Here is a 24,654-nt window from a genome sequence, read left to right as displayed (position 1 = left end):
ATAAAACTGACCCTGGAATTCATGGCAGTAATAATAAAGTACCATAGAAGAAGGATGGCTGAGAATGAAGCCAAATGCAAAAGTATGTCTTAGTTTGAGTTGCTATAATAAGACACCATAGACTGGGTAGCTTAAATGACAAAAATTTATTTTTGATGGTTCTGGAGTCTGAGAAATCTAAGATCAGGGTACCAGTATGGTTGTGTTCTGGTGAGAATCCTCTTCCTGGTCTGTGTTGCTGTATTCTTACATGGCATAGAGCCAAGCAGGAAGCAAGCCTCTCTTGATTTTTCCAAGAGAGGTATTAAATCCCATCTCGAGAGCTCCACCTTTATGAACTAATTAAATAGCAAAGACTCCACATGTCCAAATAGCATCATATTGGGGATTAAATTTCAACATATAAATGTCTAGAGGACACAAATATGCACACACACACACACACAAATAAAGGAGAAGCAAAATTGGAAAAGAGATTTACTTGGGTACCTATTCCAGCTCTTTCTTGAACTTCTTATTTACATAAACTGATACATTCCTAATTTCTTGACCAATTTGAATTGAGTCAATATCTTTGACTCAGGTACTATTTCCATCAAGGTTTTTTTTTTTTAATTTAAAAAATGTTTTCATTGGAGCATTGTGGTTATACATAGTAGTGGGGTTCATCTCAACAAATTTTTACACTTATGAAATTCAATTTCAGTTTATGTTCTCTCTCTTTCCCTCCCCTCTTTCCTTCTCTGTTCTCCTTTCTCTGATCTACTGATCACCAAGTTTTTTTTTAAATAATTTTTAAAAATCAGTTTTTGGTAAAATCCTCTTATGCTGAAATAATCAGTGGGTACTGATTGGCCTTAGCCACCCTGACCCATAAGTTTGTTTATTGAATTGGTGGATAAACAAATGAATGAGTAGGTAAGTTAGATAGATACATATATAGGACATAGATTCACAAGAAGGCTTGAAGCACAGATTCTAAAAAAATTGATCATTTAGCCATATGGTCCTGCACCCATCATTCCACATGGAGGTCTTAGAGGCCAGGTATGCAACATGGCACTAGTTCAGAGGGTTATATGACAGATGCCAGGTATATCTAGGTCAAGGTCAACAAGGCATATATTCTACTGCCTGGGGAATGAAAGACTGGCATTTCCCAGGGCTTATCTCAACTATACCATGGACTATAACTTTGAGAAATTAGTCATTTTTGATTCTGAATTCCCTCCTCTATAAAGGAGGAAGATTTATTTGTTATAGACCTAGCAAGGAATAGAGGCTGAATTAGATAGTCCTTTTGATGTTAAAGCTCCAGTGGTGAATTCATTTTTATTATTTTTGCGAGGCATGTGAACAAAGAACAAAATGTCATAGACCTTGGTGAAAAGCCTCCGGGCTTTGTCTCAAAGTTAACTTTATATTCTAGAATATAATTACAACTGGTGGCATTTGTTCCACTCTTTGAAGGTACTGACTCAGGAGATACAATAAAGTACTGAGGAAAGGGGATTCAATTCAGTTTCAAATGTGACAAAAGATTTTGGGTCTCTGAAGACCATCCATCTTGCTAGGAGAAGTAATAATGCATAGAAGAAGCACCTGAAAAAAGACAGGAAGATCTCTTCACTGCTTAGTCTTAAATTCAGAAAACATTCTATGACTTTAGGATTCTTAGCTACAAGTATGGTTCCAACCATACTTGTTTACAGATGTTATAAGAGTACATTGTGATGTAATAAGGATACATTGAAAGGCCACTCAGATCCAGACAAAAATTGTCAACAGAGATCCTGTATTGTGGGGGGCTTTCCTTAGAGCTGCTACCCATGTTATTTTATAGATATGAAGCTCCAAGTAGAGACCATAGCTTTAGTTCTTTCTGTTGCTCAGATAGGTTGATGTCCAAACTAGTGTGATGGCAATATTATGTGTTTTTAAATTTCATGCCCTAGTCTGGAATTACTGAATTAATTTTAACCCCTGTTTGTTAAAACCACAAAGAATAGGCACAAAACTTCCTATTTATGGATTAGTAAACAAGAAAACCATAGTACTTACAAACATTTCTACAGATCAAGATACCATGTATTATTGAAGACCTGGAGGAGTTGGTTCCTTCTGTAATAATGGATTTACCAAAAGAAGGATAACGGGTCCTTCGTCAGTCTGCTGTCAGCTTCATCTTGCCCTTTTCTGCTTTGCAGATATTGCAGAGGGATAGAAGCTGAAAACTATTCCATGGACTCCTTTGCCAGCATGGTTTTTCTGGTTAGGGTCTGTCAGTGGAAGGCATTGTAGGAGATAGATAGAGAGGCAGGGGGAGAAGTCATTTTTCTTCCTATTTTAGGTTTTTGGTAGCTCTTGTAGCAGTGACAGCTGCCCAGGAAACAAGCAGGTCTGGGGTTCCTCTGACATTGTGTTTCCAGCAGTGGAGGCAGAAGTGAAGCTCTTTTATCATCCCCTTTGATGCAGTGCTCAGGTGCTCTGCAGCAACAGTGACAGAAGACTTCTCAGTTACTGCAGCATCCATGGACATGGGAGCACAAGATGGCAGCAGCCTTGGTTTCCATGGTGGTATCAGATGCTCAAGTAGGCTTAGTGAAGACATTGGTGGAGGCACTTGCATACCCTCCTCTCTCTTTATCCTTCAGCATACGTGGGGAGTCACTTCCTAGAGTTACTGTCTTCCCCTCGTTACCTTTAGTCCTCCTTATTACTTTGGCAGCCATGTCCTGTATTAAATTTCTATTGACTGAAAAACCTAACATGAATTTTTTTCCTTACTGATTTAACACAAAGCAGAAGAATGTTTATGAGTTCTGATTTATGGATTTAAGAGGATTCGGGATTTAAGAGAATGTTCCTTTTGAGATCAGATCAGGATACTATTGAAAAGAAACAATATAAGATAAAGGAGTGCTACATGAAAATGGAAAACAATAGTACTATATTTTAAACCTCCATGGAAATCTGGCATAAAAGCAAGAGAGAGAGCACCAACTCATTGTTTTGGAAATTGATAAGTGAAGGTAAGGAATCAAACAGTCTTCTTTTCCTGTGTGAATTGTTTCAAGGAAGTCAAATTGCCATTGAAGACAATTATTCTTGAATAAAAGAACCACAGTAAAGCCATGAAGGACAAATGATGGAATTAGAAAGTTGCAGTTTTGTAATACATAATGAAATAATGGATCTAGGCAACCATCAAGAGTGGCTGCTAAAATCATTAGGTGAGTGGTTAGTGGAGAATTGTAATGGATGGTTCTGAGTTGACACCACCTGAGCCTCTGTAATTAATTTTAATGCTACCAAAAGCAGTCCAAACAAATATTATCTGCTACATGATGTGAAGTTATAGAAATTATACAGATAATATGCCTGAAAAAAGGACTTGATCTAATTAAGCCTGCAGATATAACTACCAGTTTAAAGAAGAGATAAAAAATACACTAATTTGCATAAAAAGAATAAGCCAAATCCAGAAAGTAGAAAATTCTGTTTCCCCACCAAAAATAAATGACAGCAGAGAAAATGGGGAGAACACAATGAAAATCAGTAAATTAAACTAAAAAAAAAAAACCCCAGCCTTTGAAATATGCAGTCTTTACCAATGTGGAAAAGATAAATTTAAGAGAATTAGGAAAAATTAAATATAGACAAGGTATTAGATGATGTTAGGGAATTGTTATTAATGGTTAATTGTTTGGAGTGTGAAATAAGGTTAATGTATATGTGTGTTTTAAGAAGAATCTCTTTCTGTTAAAGGTCCAAAGTTTTGTGGTAAAAAACCATAGGATATGCTTGGTATTTACTTTAAAGTGCTCCAGCATCTACTTTCCATTTAGAGAGAGAGAGAGAGAGAGAGAGAGAGAGAGAGAGAGAGCGAGAGAGAGAATATATTGGGATGGGTATAACTGAAACAAGAGTAGCAAACTGGTTATAATTGTTGGAGCTGTGTGAACTGTACCTGGAGCTCATTATACTATTTTCTGTTTGAGATTTTTCTAATAAATAATTTAAAATAAAAATGTATAGAAATGTTTTTAAAATGAAAAGTCTTGTGTTTAATTGTTTTTAATTTTACATTAATAGTTAATTCCTATATTTTATAAACTATTTAAAATCATAACAAATACTGAAATATTTTATCCTGATTAGTTTGAGCTTTCATTAAAGTTGAGAAGTTCTGCATTGCTCCAAACTCATGTCACGACAGATAATTCATAGAAAACATTTAAAAGATGTCAGTGCTTTGGAAGAAGATAAATACCTCAATGGCCCATACGTGGAACAAAACAGAGGAATGTGAGAGGGACGGAGGCTGTCTGACTTTCAGAGTTGAGGGTTCACAATAATCATTTATCAGCTTGTCACCATTATAAAGCAATGATCTGCTTTGAAGAGAAAGTCTATGTATGTCTTTATCTTAGTATGCCCAGAAAAGTGTCTGACCATATTAGGCAATAATTGAATAAATGAAGTGCAAGCAAAATGCTTGAGGAAAAGGATGGTAAGTAAGATTAAAAAAAATGCTTATCAAAACGAAAATGCAAGCTTGACTTTCCACACGCACTAGATGGACATATATTATTATTCCACTAATAGAAACCCAATGGAAAAAAAATCCTCTTGGTGGGACTCAAGAGCACTTATGTCATTATTTTTCTTTTTCCTCATAGGAAGGAGATGGATAGATAGCTCTCTGAGGTTTGTCTCCCTCCTCTGTAAGTTGAAGATCACATGGTTGGCTCTGCCTACCTTAGAGGGTTCTGAGGGGCTCCAATAAGGCATTAGAGATGAATATAGTTTTGTCTGTGGTGAAACATTTAACTAATATAAATGATTCTTCATCATTATTTCCAAGAAAAATATATTATTGCTAGTGCCTTTTACTTTCTAAACCTACGGAAAGTGTTTAGAAAAGCTAATTCCCCTTGTCTGCTATCTCTTTATGGAACTGTGGTGTCCTCTAACGTTCTCATCAATAATAATTCCTCTGAATTCCCTACACAATTCCTCCATGTTTTTCAAATACTCCCAAGAGAATGGCATAAATACATGTAGTTCTTCTCCTGATTCAAAAATATTTGGCTGAATTTAAAGATCTGCTTTAGATGTAACACCCATAGATCTCTGCATAAAATGTCTTTGATCAGAATCCTCCTTGCCCACTATATAGACAGGCAATACTCTACAGTGTTTCTTCTAGAGGTTTGTCTGGACCTTGCTTGGCAAACTCCTATGTTTGCCTACTATTATATAGCAGCTGTATCCTTTCCAGACCAGGACTGTTATCAGAGAGGAATTTGGGGAAAAGGGCTTCAATCATTGTCAAAAATATCTGGATACTACTTCCATGATATGTGATACACAATAAAGACAGTGAAATTCTTTCTCTTTCGTTTTTAACCATAGGATCTAATTATGGTTTAGCCAAAAAGAAGAAGAATCCTCAAAATGATAAGCCTTAGCAAATCACTCCAAAATGAAAGGCTGAATGGTTTTTGTATTGTAAATCTAGCTGAGATTCAGCTGCACATATCAAATTAGCGGTCAGTTGCTGGTTAATAGGGAAAGTCATTATTTGCTAAAAGGAACCCTTCTAATGTTTACTGGGAGAAGAATTAAGTCTTTTGCATTTGTTGCTAATTCAAATCAATGAAAAAATACTAACGATCACAATTTGGTATTTTATATAAATAAAATGGGAAAATCTTTGGATTGAAAGCTAAGGTTTAGTGCTAATTCTGTCTGCCCGGTTATATAATCTTTGGAAAATTATCTGACATCTTAAGCTTGTGTTTTCACACCTAATATGATGAGTCTTGGACCATGAATCAATCAGATGACTTTAAGTTCCATTCAGCCCTGTCATGTTAATTTAGGGTCTATAGTATCTATGTGCAAATTATATGGACATTTAAAATGGCATATAGGTTTGTAGAGAAGACAATTGGTTATAAGTTTGAGAAGTTTGAGTACTTACTATTGTGTGACATGATATTGCAAGAGAAAGAGAAAAAAGAAATTTTCTTTGCTTTTTGTTTTCACTGAAGTTCATAAAGTGGTCTAATTTAAGAGCTAAAAATAGAAAATTGATTAAAAATTAATTGGTTTTAAGTATACATGAAACACTTAAGGACTTTTAAAAATTCAATACAGAGTAGCCCAAGTTTTAATTTTAATAGTCATTTTACCAGCATGAACTTCTCTGAATAACAATGACCACATTACCAACCATTTCTATGTAATCAGCTGCTACTCTAATTCTTTAGAGAGTGTGGCCACTTTGTTGGTCAGCCAACCAAAGTAACTGTAGACACATGTGATTGCATGTGTGTGTGTGTGTGTGTGTGTTTGTGTATTCTTAATCTCCCTGTTTCATTTCAACAGTCAGGAACACAAACCCCACAAGTCTGTTTACTGTTATTAATATATGGTCTTAACAAATTGCAATCAGAATTCCGAGAATCTGCAGATATTGTCCTGAGATGTGAAAAATGACACCCATTTACAACCTGCCACCTCTTTTTTTGCACTTCATAATTTTACCTTCAAAGTCTAGTGACATGGCTTACTCAATTTTCAGTCCCTCCAAAGTTGCACAGTTAAAGTAGAAGTGGTATTGGCAAAAAAGGGAACGGGAGTATTGACATAGCATGTAATTACTTTAGATATCAAGACTTTGGCATGTTGTTCAAGGGATATTTTATCTTGTCAGAAAGGCATTAAGGGATGTGTTGGTGGGGTTGCATGAGAGCAATCGATATCCCGATGGCAATTTTTGGTATAAATGGGAAATTTTAAAGAATTGCTATTTAAAAATTTGTTTTCCTATGGAAAGAGAGTTACAAAAAATAGCATTTGTACTGTAACTTAAAATTTTAGGAATAATTAGAGGCAGTGCAATTTAGTGTTGAGAATTTTGGGCTGGGATTCAGAAGAAACTCCTCTAATTTGAGCTGAGTGAGCTTGGGCAAACCACTTCACCTCTCTGGGCTTTGTCTTCCTCATCTGAAGGTTGAGGATCGCAAGGATGGCTCTGTCTTACAGGGCTCTGAGGGGCTCCAATAAGACATTGGAGATGAATGTATTTTTATGTGTGGTAAAACATTTAACTAATATAAATGATTCTTCCTCATTATTTTCAAGAAAAATATATGATTGCCAGTATCCATCACTTTCTAAACATTCAGAAAGTGTTTAGAAAAGCCAAGTTCCCTTGACTAGCATCTCTTCATGTCACCAATAATAATTCCCCTGAATTCCTCACACAATTCCTCTGTTTTGCAAATACTTCTAAGAGAGGGGCATACATACATATAATTCATCTCCTGATTCAAAAGGTTTTGGCTGAATTTAAAGATCTGTTTTACTTAACTCTTGATACTAACTTTCATCTGGTGGACCCAAGGAATTTATGATCCCATTCCTTGGTCCTACTATGCATGTGGGATTTTATGTGTATGAAACTGATGCCAAATCTTCACCTTGTGGACATTCTCTGCTTGCACTACCAGAGTCCCATTTAACCTCCTTGAAACAACTTCTAGGTGCTGCTTCCCTGTGGCTTGTATGCACTCTTCCAGCAACAAGAGCTTAACAGCCAAACCAGCACACAGGAGAGCTGCCATGTGCATTGACCTCTGAATTCTGCATCATCTATGTATTTGATTTTGTTTAATCCCCATGACCATCTGAGGAGTCTGATGTTATTTTCTTATTTTATATATCAGAAAACTGGCCTCTAAAGGGTAACTAACTCAAGGACACCCAGTTAACAGTGGAACTAAGAACTGGACTCAGACCCATTCAAAAGCAAAGTCCATGTGGGCAACTCCAGGGTATCTCCAGCTTCCACATTTTCTTTCTTCCTTCAGTTACATATCTTTGTCTGCATTATTCACACTCAAAGCAGCTTACTATACCCTGAGTGTAGAAAGTTCTCTGGTTTTGCATGTAACATTTTCAAAACAGCCCAGCTATATATACATGATGAGTGTTTTGGGCTGTCAGGATTTCAGCTTTATTATTTTAATTCTGAAAGGATCCTATCAAATTTGATAAGCTTGATATGTTCTGTAAATTCCTGCTGCCTTCTTTAATGCAATCATAGCTTCCTGGGGGCTGGGTCCTAGGAACAAAGCTTCATCTTTCATAACTTTTCAGCAAGGGATTTACTATGTGGTAGAATTAATAAGTGCAGTGCATTTCACAGCTTTTCCACCTCAAATGGCATTTCTTAGTCAGCACAGTAGGTTTCCCATATGTATTTCCACAAATAGTAATTCTTCCTTGGAGTTCAGGAAGATTTGAGGAAACAAGTATTTCCAAATTAAATCTTATTCTCAGTTCCTGCTCAGCATACACCAGCCTAACTTGATGAGTGCCTTTGACATGTTGGGGAATAATTAAATTTAATTTCCATGTACAGAAGAGAAATGAAAAACATTTCTGCAGCCCTGCAGAGGCTGACACTATGCTGTTGCCTTCATGCTCTCAATAGGGAAGGGAAGTGGAATCCCAAGAGAATAGAGCATTCCACAAAGTTCTAGGAGAAAACATTCTAGAATAATACAGCCTCTGCTAATCTGGCAGCTGTTTTTAGTCTTTAGGGATGAAAATTGGAATGCATTTGATGAAATATTTTTTTTTGTTCTTTTGAGAAGGTAGAAAGATAATTTGACTTATTTATCTTCAACATGTTCTTCAACAAATCATTGGCTTTTAAAGAGCAGATCTGAGGGGAAAGCTATAATATCAAATATTCCTGTCAGCAAGCTACCTAAATGGGGTGGGTTCTTTACTATTATTGGATTCTTTAACATTACTAATAGTAACCAAAATAATCACCTCAATGTGTTGACAACTCTTTAAGTATCAGAATCTATTTCTAAGTTTCTCAATAATCCTATGAGACAGTCATATATATGTAAGGTTAAGGAAACTGAGGCTCAGTTTTAAGCAGTTTTCTTGATGTTACACAACTAATAATGGCAAGCCTGTACTTTTCGATTTAGCGTCTGACTAGCTCTAAAGTCTACCCTAGGTAAGAGCACAGTTTCAAATAGCAGACTTGAATTTTAAACTCAGGGACTTCCACTTACTGGCTGCCCAAATTCCATCTACATAACATTTTAGACGCTTGAATTTCTTAATATAATAATAATAATAATAATAATAATAATAATATAATAATAAACAATGTCAAATAGGGTTGTTGAGGGGATTAAAAGAGAGAGTCCATATACAGCACTCATGGGTCTCAGCTGCTTTTAATAATCTCCAGAAAGAGGATCTACATTAACTCTTCACTAAGTAGACCCTCTTTCTTGAGTTTAAAGTATAGAGAATTGCAGAAACAATAAGGCAACTTCCTTAACACATGACTGAATGGAACAAAAAGATACACTGAAAACTTAAAAGAAAAGGGGGACTAAAGGAGATACAGAAACTGGCCACCAGCCTACAAGCTAAACCTGAGATGCCAATTGTTACTTAATTTGAAAACAAACAGTAGTGATGGAAGGATAGTTTTGACTCATTCAGTCAACAAATCAATTTCTTCATTGGCTTCTTTTTTTCTCAAGAGTGTGAAATCATGTTCCAGTTTACCCTCTGGATAAGAGTCTGCCCTGTTTGAAAATTCTTATCTCTTGTCATGAGATTTGACCAGGAACAAAGGGCCAGGCTTTCATAAAGCTTGAGATAATGGCTTTCATTAAACTTATAACTGGTATACCACCCACTTACTTGTAGTGAGGTAGATTCTAAAAAAAAAAACATGAGTGTCAGTCCTTACTGTCTGGGTCATTGGGTCCTTTTTATTCAGGCTTCTCCTTTCTCTATTCAGTTTGTTCTTTTAGTGGTTTGAATGGAGAAGACCCAGAAGGTGGAGTGAGGTAAAGTGATCTGAGAACAGCTCTGAGGGAAGAGGTGCCAAGACCCAGAAGTCCCTGCCGGGGCTCAGATATGTTTCCATGAAATGGTTTCACTCTTTTGCACAGCTGTATAAATTACACAGATTTCAAAGAAACAAAACACCTTTTGTGCTTGTCTTATTCTGAGTTCTTTTTCATCCATGCCAGAATTCTTTCTGTGTAAAAAATAATAGCAGAGATTTGTTTTGCAAAACTCTGTGCTCCAAGCTGGAAATGGAGGCTGGGGAGAAAGGAAGGATTTGATTCTGGATTTTTTTTTTTTTTTTTTTTTTTTTATCATGTAGTAGGCTGACTTTCCCTCCGGTGTGATAAAAAATAAAATGAGGCCAGATGGCAGGAGTTGTTTATGGGTTCTGAAGTAAAAGTATTAAGTCGTTAAATTTTGGAAGCTTTCTCTCATTTATTCCAGCTTCTTCTCATTGAATCTGGGTGTTCCCTGGTTGGAGGTACAGGAAAGGAAGCTGAGTGGCAGATGTGAATGGTTCCATGCACTGGGCACTTGTAAAGCCTTCCTTTGCTTCCCGTTGATCTCCAGCCTGGAGCAATGAGAAGGAATGTGCTTTCCTGATAGAAGTGCAGAGGGGCATGGCAGACCTGTGCTGATGGCTTTCCTTAGGGGAGTAAGGGAAGATTGGCCACCTCTAGTTGGAAGGCCTTTAACATGTAAGGATACTTTGAGGTGCGTTTCTTGGCATCGGTTTTTCTGAGGACTCTTTCAAATGAACTTATCTTCACTGAAGGATCCAAGAGGGACGTTTTCCAGGGTAATAAATCCTGGATGGATTCAAGCTGGTTTTAAAACTGCTGACTGGTGTCATCTGTGGAAGGGAGTGATGACACTGTCCTGCAGTCAGGTTTGTAGGGGAGGATATCTGTCAAGTCCACGTGGGCAGTGGGGAGCAAGTTGCAATAGTTTGGAACTGGTCTTGCTATTTCCTGTAACTCTTGCTGTGTAAATAAATATCCCCAGAATTAAGCTACCAGCTTACATTTAAAAAGTTCCACCACCTAAGAAGCATTTTGTCAGGTGGTGATCGTTTTTCCTTGTGGAGCCCACATTTGTCCTGGTTTTCTAACTAAGTTACAGGGTTAGGAACTGATTGGGTTTGAATTTGAGTTTAAAGTCATAAATCTGCTGCTCACTATCCAAGTGAAGTGGACAATTACACAACAGTTCTAAGCTACAGTTCTTCATCTGTAAAATGGGGACATGAATAAAGTTTGTCTCATCAGTAATGAGGGAAGGTAAATTGGCAGTGGGTGTAATTGCCTTACCACAGTTCTGGCTGGTAGTTCTCAGCTTTTGATAAGAGCCATCCAGCTCACAGGAAAGCTTACCAAAATAGTTGAGCAGCTAAGGAGTCACACAGAGAATTTAGAGTCTCCTTAGGGGCACTAATGCCCAGTTGCTTTTAATACATGTTGAGAAACAGGAGAGTCTCTGTCAATCTGCGGGGCTCTCCCCAGTGTGGTATGCTGACCTGTGAAGATCAGGGTGCTCCAGTGTTAACCAGAGCTTGGTGGAGGGTGGGCAGGAGTTTAGGTCAGGAGGAATTGTGGAGGTTTGTCAGTGCTTTGGAGTAATCCACTGCTGGGCCTATCTCATTCTTGAACTGGTGCTCTGGAATAATCAGGGAGAAAGACAGAAACAACAACCACAACAGCAATAAGAACCAGGAGGAGGAAATTCAGCAAATCCCTGGGGAGCCTGATGTATACTGAGGAGAAGAAAGGCCATGGGCAAACTCCCCACTGCAGAGTTTTCCTGGGGCCTTCACTCAGAACTATGTTGAAAGATGCATATTGTGAGCTGGGTGGGTTGTAGCACTTGCCTATAATTCCAGCGAATCTGGGGGCTGAAGCAGGAGGATGGCAAATTCAAAGCCAGCCTCAGCAACTTAAAGAGACCCTAGATAACTTGTGAGACCCTGTTTCAAAATAAAAAATAAAAAGGGGTAGGCAATCCTGGTACAAAATAATAAGAATAAGAATATGAATATTGTGAATTTTCATTGCTTCTTAATGTTCCATTTTCTTATTTTAAAATACTCCAGGAACATGCACTCCAGGCCCACTCCTGTAATCCCAGAAGCTCAGGAGGCTGAGGCAGGAGGATCAAGAGTTCAAAGCCAGCCTCTGCAAAATTGAGACACAAAGCAACTCAGTGAGACCCTGTCTCTAAATAAAATACAAAAAATAGGGCTGGAGATGTGGCTCAGTAGTTAAGTACCCCTAAATACAATCCCCAGTAGCCCCCCATAAAAATTTACTTCTAAAAAATGCAAGTACTTGAATTTTATGGAATCTAAAAATAAAACATAATTCTGTGTAGAGTATATGTATACATTTTAGAAAAATGTATGTAGAAAAGGTCTCCCTTTCCCATTTTCCACCATCTGAAGCAAACTATATTATATGTATGTATATAAACAGTTTATCATTAATATAGGAATGGGATCATAGTGTAATATTTTCTGTGATTTGTCATTACTAATATGTCTGTGAGATTTACATAATAGTAAATATAGATCTAATTAACTGTTAAATGACATTCAATAGTATGAACATTGATAATTCGAGAGTTTCTCTATTGGTGATTGTTTGGTTTTCATTAGTTTACTATTACAATAATATTGCAGTAAACATCATTTACATATATCAAATCAATGCCTAGAAATAATCCCTAGGCTATGGGATATATAAATTTAAAATATTGTCTTTTTAAAAAATCTTGTTCAGTTTGAATTGAGGTTTAACAATTTTATTGATCTCTCCAATGGATCAGTTTTTTATTTTATTAATTTTTCCTACTTTTATTCTGTTTTCGAATTCATTTACTTTTGCTCTGATTTTAATTTCAATCCTTTTTGCAAGCTTTGGATTTGACTTTTCTCATCTTTTTCTACTTATGAAAACTTAAATTACTTATTTGAGACCTTTTTTCTTTCCCAATATAAGCATTTAAAAATAGAAATTTCCCTCTGAGCACTGTTTACTCATATCACAACTTTTGTTATATTGTTTTTTTAATTTACATTCTACTCAAGTATTTTTCAACTTCCAGAAAGACTTCCATTGAGATATCCTGATTTCCCATGGATTATTTAGAAATATGTTTTTTTAATACTTGTCTAGCGGTGGCAAGTCATCTCTAGATACCTTTTGGTCATTGAATTCTAGTTTATTTTCTTTGTAGTCTTAGAACATACTTATTATGACTTCTTTTCTGGTATATCTTGTTGAATGGGCCATCTGAATTTTTAAATATTCTGCTATTTTTAGTATTATTAGTTCTACAGATGTCTGTTAAGTCCAATTGGTTGTGTTATTTAGATCTTCTGTATCCTTGCTGATGTTCCATTTAGTGAGAGAGGGGCTCATGTCTCCAACTGTCATTGTGGCTGTCTATTTCTCTTCATTTGCATCAGTGTTTGCCTCATATATTTTGAAGTACCTTTTTTAGGTATGTCCATATTTAGAATGGTTTATATTTTTGGAAAATTGACTCTTTGATCTGTATATAATATTATTTTTAGTGATTAATATTCTCATTTTAGATTTTTCACATTTTTATTGGTTCTTTTCAGTTTTATGTGACAATAGAATTCATTTTGACATAGTTATACAAGCATGGAATATATCTTATTTGCATTAGGACCCCATTCTTGTGGATGTACGTGATGGTGGGATTCCCTTATTCTGAAATATAATTTATTTGATTTTAATCTAGCCATTCAAGCTTTCATTTGATTAGTGTTATGTGATATCAAGGTAGAGTTGGCTTAAACTTGAGCTATTTTTGTTATTTATCCTCAGTGCAACATAGACTTCAAATTCCTTATACAGATATTTCATGTTAGAGTGTGGATTAGATGGCCAGAGCAATATCCTTTCAATCCTGAGTCTTAAAACTTCCCTTTATGTTTCATTTCAGAGATGTTTACTTTGCATGCTCTCCCGTCCCTCTTGTAGTGTTTCTCTACAATTGTTTCTTTTTCTAAGCCTGGACTTTGACACTGGGCAATGATAGTGGTAGGACAGTATCCTCTCTGTTTTTCTGAATAATTTTCAGTTTCAGTCATGCATGATGTCCCCAGGTCTTAGAGGTATGACTTCTCAATTCTCCCGTGTCTCTGTTATATGTTAGATCTGGAATGTCTCCCAAAGGCTCAGGGTTCGTCCCCAGCTGATGGCACTTTGGGGAGGTGGAGGAAACTTTAGGTAGTGGAGTTCAATTGGAAGGAAGCTCAAAAGGAAGTAGATTAATGGGACATGCCTTTGAATTACCTTGGCCCCTTCCTCTATTTCTCTCTTTGCTTCCTGGTCATCATAAGGTGAATATCCTGCTCAGTCATAGACTACAGCCACCGTGATGTTCTGCCTCGCTCCAGTTCCAAAGCAATGGGACCAGTCAGTCATGGACTGAAAGCTCTGCAAGTGTGAGCCAAAAAAATCTTTACTTCTTTAAATAGTTTCTTCAGGTATTTTGTCACAGCAATGGAAATCTGATTAATACATCTTCCTCTGGCTGTATTTGTGAGTTTAGATCATTATCCTGCCCATCCTCCAAAAGTAGGCTCACCAACCCCCATTTATTTTCCTCAACTGAAATGAATTTTTTTTTGGTACCAGGGATTTTGAACTCAGGGGCACTCAACCACTGAGCCACACCCCCAGCCCTATTTTGTGTTTTATTTAGAGATAGGGTCTCACTGAGTTGTTTAGTGCCTCACCATTGCTAAGGCTGGCTTTGAACTTGCAATCCTCCTGCCTCAGCCTCCTGAGCCGTTGAGATTACAGGTGTGTGCCACCTCACTGGCTGCAATGAATTTTTAACAGTGCCCCAAGAGAAGGGTTTTTTTTGCCCTTACCACATAGATTAAGGAGAAAAGAAGATCCAGTCAGAATTTGTCTTCCTTTCCAGCTTTGAACCACAATGGAAAATTTAAAATGTTTTTGGATAAGTTTTCTTAAATGTCACATGCAATTAAGTAAATTGTTACTAAAATATTATCAAATGCTTTTAGATCTTTAATATATTGAAATAGTGGGGAAGTGCCGCCATGGAGCCTCCTCCTTGCCACTTGGGGACCTGGACCGCAACAGCTCTGGGTTGCCCTGATGATCCCAGGCTGGCAGCATCAGAGACAGAGGGAGGATGACTAGTCCCTGGGAACAGAGTGCAGTTTACACTATCACCAAACCCCAGTGGCACCTGAGGGGCTATATGATAACCAGAAGATAATTGTATGGAAGAGATATAGTGATTTAAAGAAACTGCACAAAGAACTATAGCAAATTCACAATAACTTATGTGGACATTCAGAATTGTTCCCTCCATTTGCTAAAGGAAAAGTGGCAATTTGATGAAATGGTTATTGAAGAGAGAAGACAGTGGGCTGAAGACCTGCTATAGTTCTTGGCCAGTACTCCAGCTCTGTACAACAGGAAACAGCTTGAGGATTTTTTTTTAAAGTGTCTTTCAATGGCAGACTTCTCTTCGGGATAGAAAACCCTGCAAATCCATATTACGTTTGTTGTAATTATGCTGATTTGTGTAAAGATAGAACAAAATAGGCATTGCATATTCAGAGAGGGTGAAATAATTAATGAAGGTTCTGACTTAATTGGTCTTGCTGAAGCTCACTCAGATTCCCTCATTGATACCTTTCCTGAGGGTAGTATAGAAGGCTTCTCCAGTGACAGTGATCTGATATCTCTTACTGTTTGTTTCAGTCAGCTTTTTTACTGCTGTGACTAAAGGATCCAATCAGAACAACTGTAGAGGAGGAAAAGTTTATTTAGAGGTTCATAATTTCAGAGGTCTCAATCTATGGACTGCAGACTTCATTCCTCCGAGCTCAAGATGAGGTTGAACATCATGGCGAAAGAGTGTGGAGGTTGGGGAAGAGACTCACGTGATGATCAGAAAGTGAAGAGAGACTCTACTATCAGATACAAAATATATACCCCAAAGTCATCTCATGTCCCCAATGCCCACCTCCTCCAGCCACATCCCACTTGCCTTCAGTTAACACTCACTTAATCCCATCAGATGATTAATTCACTGATTGGGTTATGGCATTATCTCACATGTGAGCTTTTGGGGAACACCTCACATCCAAACCATAATACTGTTAATGTGAATTCTCTTGCCAAGTTAGATGATAGAATGGCTTCCAGTCAAAATTCTCCCTGTAGAACTTTTGGTCTCAATCTTTCTTTGGATTCTTCAGCATTAGGGGCTGTTACTTCTGACAGTGGACAGAACAAAACAGAAGAATAGGAAAGTTGTAGCCTCTTTCTTGGCAGTTGAAAAACTAAGCTTGGCAAAGAGATTATCTGGAAAAGCAGGAGAATTAATAAAGCTGCCTTTTAAGAGGAGGAAGAAGAAGACTATGAAACTACTTCTGATTTTTATAGGAAGGGAGTCGATTTACTCTTAGAAGGAGTAAATTGAGAACAAGGCAGAGCTCAAAGCTCAGGATACCATTCAAGACTTCTTTTCTCCATTAGGAGAGTCAAGCCCTACTTGTCGAGAAGCTGTGAAGAGAACAGCAGAGTATCTTATGCAGGCAGAAAGTTTCTCCAGCCTTTATGGAGAGCCGCAGCTTGAAGATACAGCCTCCAGGATCACTCAGTTCAAGGCCCCCTTGGAACCTAAGGAGCCTGCCAAGAAGCTGAAGGCTTTCAGAGTCTTTGGGGTTACTAAGAAGGTTATACTTATAATAGACCCAAGGACAAAACAGACATTCATTTTTAAAGTTCTAAGAAAAAGCAGTGAATATGGCAGGAACAGAAAAAGCATCATCCCCTGCTGTGTGCCCAACCTAGTGTGTCTGCACAAGTGCGTCATCTCTGAGGAGTCTGTATTTCTTGTGCTGCACCATGTGGAAGGTGGCAAACTCTGGTCATACATCAGTAAATTTCTAAACAGAATTCCTGAGGAAAGCTTTGACATCAAGGAAGTGAAAAAGTCCACACTACAAGCAGCCAACTTCTAGTCTTCAGGGCAGGGCAGATTTAAATCCAGAGGAAGTGATGGGGGAAGCACGCTTAAAGTTCTGCCTCTGAACCTAGTCTTACTCCAGGTTCTCGCGATAGGAAAGCAACCAGGAAGATGATGGCCATGACAGCTCTCCAAACTGGCCAGATTCTGGTTGAAGCTCGGAAGAAGAATGCACTACTAGTTATTTAACATTACACAGTGAATATGGGCAGGAAAAGATTGAACCAGGGTCTTTGAATTTGGAGCCCCTCATGAAGATTGAAGGGAATGACATTGATACTAAAGCCATTAGGAGCTTTGCAGCACATCTTGCTGCTGACAACGACAGGCTAGCACACAGCTCAGAGCCCATGACCTGAAGTTCTTCCCTGGAGAGGAGGACCTACAAGAAGTTTTTTCTCCAAGAACCTCCGATTCCCTCAGTAGATCAAAAACAGCCCCATGGAGTTCTTTAGGATAGACAGTAAGAGGATAGCACAAGTGAACTCCTGGGACTTGGTTTTAGAGAAAAATTGTATAGTCTAAAATCAGAACCTTTGAAACCATTCTTTACTCTTCCAGATGGGGACAGCATTTCTAAGAGTTTTAATTCCATTGAGAACAAGGTAGAGCTCAAAGCTCAGGATACCATTAGCAGGGGTTCAGATGACTCAGTTCCAGTTATTTCCTTTAAGGATGCTACTTTTGATGATGTCAATGGTACTGATGAAGGAAGACCTGATATTCTTGTAAACCTCCCTGGTGAACCAGAACCAACAAAAGAAGCTTCTGCAACAGGACCTACTTCGTTTACACAGGCTACTGTGGCCATGATAGAAAGTAAACTGTTGGAAGCCCCGGATGTGCTGTGCCTCAGGGTTAGTACTGGACAATGTCAGGCATCACTCTAGGCCCAAGCCCTATAGTATAACCAATACACACTATGCACAAGAGGATCTTGGTATACTATTTGTAGCAGCTGCTGATCATAGTAGTTCAGGTGACATGCCTTTGTTACCCAGCTCACATGCTAAGTGCAAGGACTTAGATTGATGAAGTTGGCAGTAACTGCAAACATCACAGAAGAAAGATCATTTTGTATTTCTAATCCCCTCTCAGGTGCTAATGAATATGATGCAAACATAGACACTTTAAAAACAGAGGAAGTACTGCTGTTTACAGATAAAGCTGATGATTTGGCTAGAGAGGAACTGACTTGTTTATTCCAGAGATACTCTGAAAGGAAGGGAGAAAGCGTGTTAGCACTCGAAAGAGACAAGGGAATCCATCAGATTTTTGAGGACATTGATAAAAACATTAGCACTAAACTCCAGGTTTTCTATCCCAGAGGGCTGCATTCAAAGATGGGCAGCTGAAATGCTGGTAGTCCTTGATGCCTTAAATAGAGAGGGAATTTTGTGCCGAGATTTGAACCTAAACAACATCTTATTGAATGATAAAGGACACATTCAGCTAACATACTCTAGCAGGTGGAGTGAGGTTGAAGATTCCTGTGACAGTGAGTCAAAGAGAGAATGTACTGTGGCCCTAGAGGTTGGAGCAATCACAGAAGAAACGGAAGCCTGTGATGGGTGGAGTTGGGGTGTGGTCCTCTTTGAACTTCTCACTGGCAAGACTTTGGTTGAATGCCATCCAGCAGGAATAAATACCCACACTGCTTTGAATATGCCAGAAGGTATCTCTGAAGAGGTTCACTCACTCATTCAATGGTTCTTGCAATTTAGCCCTCTGGAACATCTGGGTGCTGGTGATGCTGATGTCGAAGACACCAAATCTCATCCAGTTTTTATCCCTGTGGATTGGGCAGAAGTAACAAGATGAACACATGCAGGATCTTTTTCATACATTCTAATCTTCTGTAACAGGCAACTCCAGCACAGGAGCAGTTTGGCCTCAGTCATTTATGGAACAGCAAAGCATTAGATAAAGACCTTTATTAGGAAATTGGGGGAGGAATAGGGATACAACTGATTCATTTACAATTATTGCCTGGACAAGCTATTAGCTAATTTTGCCAGAGGGTGTTATATGCATACCTTTAACCAAGGTATAGTTAATTTAATTTAATTTACATTTAGGATTATAGCACGTTGCAGACCCAACTGAAATAAGAATGTCCTTCAAGAAGGACCTCTGATACAGAGAGCTCTAGATGTAGAATTAAGTTTTACTTGGAAGAAAGTCCTTCATGGCAGCTAAAAATGCTTTCTGCTAACCAAGATTGGTTTATAAGACCCAATTATTGTTTACTGAATAATACACTAAGAATGCTTCCTGAACAGTGTCATCTATGGTGCTTAAACAGTGAGGAAAAAATATACACGGGATGTCTGAAAGAGAGCCTGAATCATAATGCCATATAGTTAATGCATTTTTGACTGAGTTCCCAGATTATTTCTGTAAGGAGAAAACACTTCATGTTGCAAGCTTTGAACTTTGTTGGTTGATACTGCTTATTAGAGAGGGTTCAGATAAACACTCAGTTTTCTCTCAACCTCATCTTTCCCTGTCTTTCTATTTCCTGCACACTTTGCTTATTCTCTTTGCTTATTCTTTGTTAATACACATGCAACAAAAAAAGGGAAGGGAGTATTTATTCCCCAAATTGTGTCAAAGAAATAAGAACTAAGAAATCATGATATAAAATAAATGTGGTACAAATGTCAAAAAAAATTTGAAATAGTGAATTATAAAAATAGACACCTTACTATTACACTCTTTCAATGTTGAATAATTCTTAGGCAGACGGTAAAATATTATTTTAATATAATTTAGTTATTACAATAATTATTATACTAATTCTGCATGTAGGAAAAATGACCCATAGTTTCTCTTTTTATTCTATTCTTGATCTAATCCCAATTTTTCTTTTGCATTGTAGTCACAATGAGTTAGTAAATTACCTCATCATTTTCTGCGTGGTAGAAGAGTTTGTGTAAGATAAAAATAACCTCAGAACTACTACATCTACATTGCATCCTCTTTGTAGTTACCTAGGTGATAGGACACTTTTCTAGCCTGTGATTCCCTGCTCAATGTTCTCGAGCATATTTCCTTGTAGTTAGGGTGACTGTATAATTTTTCGTGAAAATGAGGGACTTTATGAATGTGAAAGTGCACTATTAATAATTTTAGAAGGACAACAGTTGAAAAGCAGGATGTTGATGGACAGCAAGTGACAGAGAGTATATCCTGTGAGATGGTGTTAATGTTATAATAAATACTTAAAGGCAGTTAAGTATCAAATATAACTTTAAGGGAAAAAATAAAAGGGAAGAAAGGGATAAAGGAAAGAGGAAAGATAATCTCAAAAATCAAATATGTGGATACCTATTTAGTGATAAATATTATGATGAGGATTGGAGTGGAATGGGACAAGAAATAGAACATCAAAAATGTATGAAATATCACTTCTCCCTTAGAGGGATTATAGAATACAGAAAAAAATTAATACATAGGAAATAGAGAACTGTAAAAGTAAAACTATAGTCATGCTTTAACTTGTGATTAAAAGAACCTGGTAAAAGCAGAGGAAAAGGTGATGGTTGAGACAGATCACTGAATATTGTCTTCAAGGAGGATATTCATTAATTTATTTGTTGTTATTTAATTAGAGAGAGCCATAAGTACTTCAGAATCTGTCTCTTTCTCAAAGTGATTAGTACAGTGCCTACTCCATGATGGATGCTTGATAAATTTTGGTTATTATTATAATAGACCATGTAAAGCACTTGAAAACTGAGTGAAGAGAGAAATGGCATAAATGGGATTTGAATATGTCTTGCTTAGAAAGTTGTATTGCTGTCTTGGTTTCAAGTTGTTCCAACAGAATGTCATACAGTGGATAGGTAATTTATATAAAAATAATGGAAGTTCATTTGGCTCAGGATTCTGGAGGATGGGGAGTCCACATCTGGGGAAGCCTCACTGCTACATCTTTACATGGGTGGAGGTGTCACGTGGTGAACGAGTACATGTGGAAGACAACCCCCTTTCCATGTGAGGAACCCACTTACTTTGTAACTATCCCACTCCCTCAATAATGACACTAATCACCTCTTAAAGGCCCATCTTTCAACACTGTAATATTGGTAATTAAATTGCAACACATATAAACTTTGGAGGACACATTCTTGCTATTGAAATTGCTTATAATTTTTAGGGCCAAATTATTTATTCATTCATTGGTCACTAGTCTTTCACTTTTAAGTACCTTAAAATGCTTATTGACTGAATGAATGAGTTGTGATACTTGGTATTGGGGATAAGTGGAGGAGAAAATGGACATGCCCATCCCTGAGCAGCTCATAGTCTAGCAAGACCTAACTTGCTATCTGTAGTGAGGAGGAGACCCAGTATATTCCCAACAGACATAATGAAGATATAACTTGTCTGGAAGAGAAACAGCCACCTGATATTGTAGCAGTTCTGCCTAGGAAGTCAAGGAAGCCCTCCTAGAGTATAGCAGAGCTATGTTCTGAAGGGATTATAAGATTCACCAGGCAGAGAAAGGGACAGAGGGAAGAGTGGGCTGGGTATTCCAGGGAATGACTTGAGAAGAGGCCTGCAGGTATGAAATGCTCCTGGGGAATGTCAAGTAGTTCAGGGTGTTAGAATAGAGTATTGAGGGAGTAATTGGAAAAGCTAGATGCTGGAAGAGAATGCAATGCTGGAGAGGAAACCTGGGGTTTCTCCAGAAGTTACTAATGATGAAGTTTGAGTCTGTACTAAAGTTCTGAGGAATGATTTTGTGGTGATAGTGGAGGGAAGGAGGCTCTTCTCTGTGTTTTTAGACCCTAGATGAGCAATGACCTATTTGCTATCCCATAAAGATGACCTTGATTCCATTAACTACACATTTATACTGAATTAGACTTTTGTGGTATTTTTAGATATGAAAGCTCCCATCATTATTGAATCAGGAAATGTGTCCATATTTTATAATTCCACATTGAAGCTGTTCCACAATTACCCTTAATAGGAGTTAAATCCATTATCTCAATCTACAAAGATGATCAGGAGCTTAATTGCAAATCATATTAGTGTTGAAACCATGTGGCACTGCAAGGTTTCTAATCTACAGGAATGTGACTCTGAGCAAGAAGGGCAGAAGAAAGAGGCCCAGGGTGAAGATCACAAACCAAAGAAACCACTACAGAGAGACAACCTCTGTGAATAAAGAGAAGCTGATCTTGTAGAACTCAGAGGGACGCTGCTGTAATACAAACTAGATTTTAAGATGATAAAACACTTGCAGGAAATATTACCTCCATGATCTGTAGAACAAATATTTATTACTTATTTTCCCACAGCCAATTTTTTCAACCATCTTATATAATGTTTGCAATAATAGTAAATCTGGACAATAGCAAGTTACTGTGGAGTGAGATCCTCTAGAAAGATCAGAATTTCTTCTCCCCCAAACCCATGCCCAACCCCTTAAGGCATTAAATCAAGGTTATGTTAAATTAGTATTAAATACTATGGGAAGAACATCATGGAGAATTGATCAACACATTGTGTGGGATTATAAGCCATAGGTCCATAGACATTTATCAAATAACCTATTATATTCTACAAACACTATTCCAGGTATGTGGGGGAACACCTGTCAGCAAAACAATTCTTATCAAGAAGTTTACATTCCAGAGAGATACTTATGCAATATGTACATCTAAACTGTGTTGCCACCTTAGTATCAGGATTATCCCCAAGTCCAAGTCTTCTCAAATTTGAATATGCCAAGAATGGCCTTGAGAATCTTGCAGGTGCTGATTCAGTAGGTGTGGGCGGGGCCTGAACTTCAGCCTTTCCAATAAGAGTAAGTGCTGCCCGTGCTGAAGATCCATAGGCATATTTCATAACAAGGTAACCTGTGACTTTTCTACATTTGCTACCTGAAAACCAGTCAGGAAAGATGCCCTAAGGATAAAAATAGTATTTTATCAGATAAACTTGAGAAGGGCTATCTACTACATTCTCTCAGAGATTCATTATGCACATGACCATGTGCAAAGCTCTGAGAATTTTTTTCAGGAAAGAAAAGTGTAACTTTATTTTGTTATCATGAATAACAAAACACTCTCCCTTCTTCTTTGTAACATAAAAACTGTCCCAAAGACACTTGTATAGGAGATACTTCTAGTTTTTCACCTGAGGAATTCTTCAGGTTCACCGTTAGCCACTGCAGGTGCAGAAAGATATGACAAATTTCTCACCCATCATAAGCTCCATGGCCAATATGACTACAGCAAAACGTGGGGTTAATAAGAGAAAACTGTGGCAAATTTGCTTAATCAAAATTTTACATAACATGGGAAATTTCAGAAATGAAGACCCAAATGCCCAAGGAAGATTCTCTATTTTTATGCTTAGGTTTGATGGCCATGGACAATGGTGGACCAATGTGATTGGACAAAAGGGTATGACATGATAAGTTGAGAGGGGATCCAGCAAGAGCTCTCTGTTTAGATTTTTCTTAGTTTCTCTAAGTAGCATTCTTTTTCCCATGTGGGAATCCTCTGTAATGAGTATCTTGAAGGAGAAGAGAGAAGGGAGAGAGTGACCCTTTTTATGTTTTCTGGCTTGCTTTAGAGGAGAGAAGTTCCAGTTTTTATGAGAGTCTCAGGAAAGAGTATTACGGTTCTTATTGTTCACTTCAGGAGAGAATGTAGGGTATGAGCCAGGAGGATGGGACAAGGTAAGAAAGACCTTTATGCTGAGGCTTTTCAATCTTCTTCAGTTCAGAGTATTCATTCAGCACCCCAAGGTGCCTCTACTTTGGGGTATCATGTCCTGAGCCTCAACACCACTACTAGATTTAATAATTTTCTGTTGGGAATCAAAATTGCGAACCTCAAGACTGAAATCAATTTTGGTCAAAAGAAAAATAAGTTATAGATCATAATGATATTTGATGAGAAACCTTGGAGAAAAATAAATAATCTTGTTGACAAAAAAAATACTCTTTGAAATTCCAGAGCTGTGGTGTTTACTGTCCTTTGTAGCAAGATAAAGAAGAGAAGGATAATGAATATTAATATTCCAGGGACGATAAACATACAATGAAGAAGAGATTGTTAGAGACTGGATAATTGTGACAAATATCTTATGTAATTTTAAAACTATTCATCTTGTTTCTTTCTATTGTGATCACAGTTTCTCTTTTTTTCATGTTCAAAAGAATAAGAATAAAAAGCTCTCTGGGATATTCAACTTTTTAACTACAGAGTTTTTAAAAAAAATCTCTTAATTGTTAAGCTTTCGATAATCACCAGTCTCGCACAACATTTGGCTATAAAGAATCTCATTTGTTCACATAGGCTGTAGGTGAACTCCACAGCCTTGTCTTAGTTTTAGCTTACCCCTAAAAATGAACTCTTCAAAAAGTCGTGTGCAAATAAGCTTGTTACACTATACGTTGTATGAGTTCTTTTGTTACTTGAGAAGCACTAGACTATAGCTTACTTGTCCATACAGGTCTGACAGAAAAAAAAGTATACCTGTAACAGCTTCTGATCTGAATGCATAGGAAACTACATTTTTACCTTATGTAGACTATCAGTCTATGGATATTTGAGGCTGACCTACTCCCTCGTTTGATAGAAAAGGTACAATAATAGTAATGTGACTTGTGTGGAAGCTCTTACCTAGCTTCTAACACGAGAAATATAGAGAAGGAAAGAAGAAAAAAAGTTCCTT

The 24,654-nt window shown here is 37.5% G+C and overlaps 1 pseudogene; it reads left to right on the top strand.

Moving 5' to 3' along the window:
• Positions 1-15,102: 15,102 nt before the first annotated feature.
• On the top strand, positions 15,103-18,774 carry LOC107149517 (annotated as a pseudogene).
• Positions 18,775-24,654: the final 5,880 nt, after the last annotated feature.

The sequence above is a fragment of the Marmota marmota genome, unplaced genomic scaffold (assembly GCF_001458135.2).
Source record: "Marmota marmota marmota unplaced genomic scaffold, marMar, whole genome shotgun sequence".
Lineage (NCBI taxonomy): Eukaryota > Metazoa > Chordata > Mammalia > Rodentia > Sciuridae > Marmota > Marmota marmota.
The sequence above is the reverse complement of the archived record's forward strand: the minus strand, read 5'-3'. Positions and strand labels throughout refer to the sequence as shown.